The 3,423-nt window shown below is 36.9% G+C and overlaps 1 long non-coding RNA gene across 8 annotated transcripts; it reads right to left on the bottom strand.

The window, feature by feature from the left end:
* Positions 1–499: 499 nt before the first annotated feature.
* On the bottom strand, positions 500–3,191 carry LOC116170113. 8 transcript variants are annotated; one of them, XR_004145163.1, is made up of 7 exons: positions 2,594–3,191; positions 2,150–2,419; positions 1,937–2,105; positions 1,731–1,878; positions 1,563–1,660; positions 981–1,503; positions 500–929 (listed from the first exon to the last, which is right to left on the bottom strand). It is a non-coding gene; the product is annotated as an uncharacterized LOC116170113 (long non-coding RNA). The 8 variants fall into 8 exon arrangements; XR_004145168.1 differs by having other exon boundaries at positions 981–1,266; positions 1,338–1,503; positions 2,150–3,191; XR_004145167.1 differs by having other exon boundaries at positions 981–1,281; positions 1,338–1,503; positions 2,150–3,191.
* Positions 3,192–3,423: the final 232 nt, after the last annotated feature.

Here is a 3,423-nt window from a genome sequence, read left to right on the forward strand (position 1 = left end):
TTCTTTAAGATTTTTTATTTTATAATCGTATTTAAAAAAAGGGCCGAGGTCAAATATTGTAGGTATTAACCAACAGAATGATTGTGCGTAAACAGATTTTTGATGTTTGCCATAATTTTGGAAATAACTAGTACAATTGATACAAGCTTGCCTTTAAGATAACGGCGCCGTATAAAACATACAGACATGGGTTTTGGCGATTTACAACCAGCTAACACAATTGTATGATTGTACCTAGATATATTTTTTTCATCCCTTAAATTAAGTAAAAAAAAATGTTTTGGTGACGTCATGAAGTATTTCACAAATTGAAAGCACAGTTAGGCAACTTAAATTACGCCATACGCCAGCCGGCGAAATTGTCATAAACTGGCAATTGTGAATTAATCCTATTTATTTTTCTAACAAAGCTTAGAGATTAGGCTATTCATTGTTATCTGCAATGGAATTAATCTCCTTGGACTTTGTTCGTCGTCATTAACACCAGCTTATTATTCGCTATTATATATTTGTGTTGGTCATTACTTACATTTTTTGCACATATTTTTAAATTTAATGCACCTATACATAGGTACTAGGTAGATTCATGAACAATAAATTACTCCAGCACATTCTAAACAAAGTAAGTACATATTTTAAAATAGAATATTTTGCCTAAAATTAACTATGACAACACATTTCCCGAATTTCTTGATTTCGGCTTCTTCGTGAATCTACTCACTCTGGAACTAAAGCGTTATGGTAAAACTCCGTTAGTTTGTTTACGCTTTTGTTCGTCCAAAACGAATCATCCGTACAAGTAAAAGGTGTAAATTACAGTTAATCTCTATGAAAATGGCCATTTTACCTTTGAATTTCTTCAACATGTATGCCTCCTTCGGTGTACACGATAAATAACAAAGTTTGCGGTTGGAAATGTGCAGTTGTCCCTGTACTTGATAAAAATAATTATGGTTCCTTTTGAGGCACCATTTACTAACCTGTGTCATATAAAAATCTATTTTTTCACCTTCGAATGCCTCCTTGGCAACAACTTTCCGCTTTTTTCCGAACTTTTTATCTCAATTACCACATGATCATCCACCAACCCATCCGGAGAACACGCAAGAATTGAGAGTTCTTCGTGGATAATCAAACCACTGCTCTGGACTTTTTTCTCAAACTGTTGTTCAAACAGTGAAATTGCCTTAGCTTCATGAAGAAGTCCAAACTGGGTGGCGGGTGTGCCATGGAATATTGAATAAAGGAGTGCAGCAACCGTTTTGGCTGTAGATGTACATCCTTTTAACTTACACACTGTATTACCGAATACTCAAGTTTCCATTTTTCACAATTACTTTGCTTTATGGTTTGTTGGAAAGTCGATCGGCACAATTTAGTTCTTCTAATAGTTGGTTAACTTTCTCCGTGTAGCCTTCCAAATCTAAATCCGGTATTTTTTTCTTTTTCGTATTCAGCACCATAGTGTTCGTCAACGGTGACAAACAGATTTTGAAATTCGATCTGCAAAAGCAGTGTTTTTTTATTATAATTACCTACTTGACTAATTTGTTAGTTTTTACGTGTAGAGGCTTTACATATAGCGGCTCGTATCTTGGCATTGTCATATCTATGCAGATATAGAGGCTGATAACTATCGCCGAACAGTGCCTCCTCATTTCTGCAAAGATAGTCTCCTTTAGTGTTAAATGATAGGACAGCTATTTTACACAATGTTTCATCTCTCTTACCTCCTACCAGTTTTGCCACTATGGAGTTAAAAGTTTCGTCAGCGTTGGTGTGGTGGAGTAAACTGGAAACGTTTTGTGCTAGACGACGATTGATGTTCATTATTGCATCGTACAATCCGCCCAGTTTTAAATGGGGCACAAAGTTTTTCTTAAAAAAAAGAATCAGGTTGGTATGTTACATTATACACCATTATTTGTTGAAGTACCTCTCGTTTTGTTCGTTCCTTACAGAAGTATTTATCGCACTCAGTGTGCTCTCCAAAAATATGATTTGGACCATTTACAATATCCTTCCGAAGTAATTCCTGCTTTTCGGTTAAAGGTTTTGCTTCCTTCTTCCTAAAGGATATAGCCTTTGTAACAGCATATCTGTACCTACTTAAAACTTCACTTGAGGTTACCTGCTTTCTTATACTTACAGGGAAATTAGTGTCCTTTGATAGATCTGAGAGTATTTATATAATTCCTAAGCAAGTGATTTCGACATTCTACTTTTTCGATCAGAAATCTTGGTCCATATGGGCAACTCGCTATTCATTTCCGATAAACACTGCTGTCGCCATCACCAATTACCTTCCCATAAATGAAAACATGCATTTGTAAGGATTTACGAAACCCTTCAGATATTATTGTGGATTCCATGGCTGTTCCTAAAGCAAAGATGTGCAGGCGGCTCTTCTGATCTAGCTCTAGCGCAAATAAAACAACACTTAATTTTTACGCCCAAGTATAAAATCTTTTATTTTTCATTTGCCTATTATATGTCAATTATATCTGTCATATGTGATATATAAAGCAGTCTTGCAACGCCAACTGGCTACGAGCCGAACCAGAATCAAATAACACTAGCTCTAGCACCCTACCTCTTTTCCCCTGATTGTCGTCTTTGCTTATTGAAGTTGTCCGCAGCGCACCCTCTCTAGCCCAGTGGAGACGGGTCGGGTCCCTCGTTGGCTTGAACCTAAATACACAAGAAATACCGGAAAAATGTGGGCGCCACCAGCTCTAATAAATACACACCGCTGCTGGATCTGACGGGAGCTGGCCCGTAGATGGTACTAAAATTCCGACGACAACTCAGGCTTCCAATAACCCTACACCCAGATAGATACTGCCAATTAAAAGTCACCATACAATTGACTAGTTCCGATTTATTCAGCCTGACAATAATTATTTATGTCTAGATATGCATAACAATTCTATTAACATGGGTCCCAAGGAATGAATTAATATGGTAGATGTACACACAACCAAAATATCACAGCTTATATTTATCAAAACGCAAATTGACCACACATACAAATACTCAGGGTCGCCTGAATCAAGCAAGTGACCTCCCCTTTTTTAATATGAACCCCAGCCAGAATAATCACATGCCAAAAGGCACGGCAATAACCCTATGATTTCAACGCCCGAATAGTAGGCAACCTACTACAGGGTGTTTTTTTGGGAGCTTTAGTTAAAAGTTTCTGGGAAAGTAAAATAGGTAGGTTTTTGAAAATTTGTACTTAGGAGTTACTCTGAAGGCCCAATCGATGTAAAATATTTTCAAAATGGCCGCACTTCCGGGAACACCGGAAGTAGATAGTAACTTCGTTATTTTAAATGGCAACCCCTATTTTTTATTGCTTTTTTGGATTCTACGTGAAATTTCACTTCTTTTGATACCCATATGTCGATATCTACCATTTCT

The sequence above is a fragment of the Photinus pyralis genome, unplaced genomic scaffold (genome assembly GCF_008802855.1).
Source record: "Photinus pyralis isolate 1611_PpyrPB1 unplaced genomic scaffold, Ppyr1.3 Ppyr1.4_LG5, whole genome shotgun sequence".
In the NCBI taxonomy this organism is placed as follows: domain Eukaryota; kingdom Metazoa; phylum Arthropoda; class Insecta; order Coleoptera; family Lampyridae; genus Photinus; species Photinus pyralis.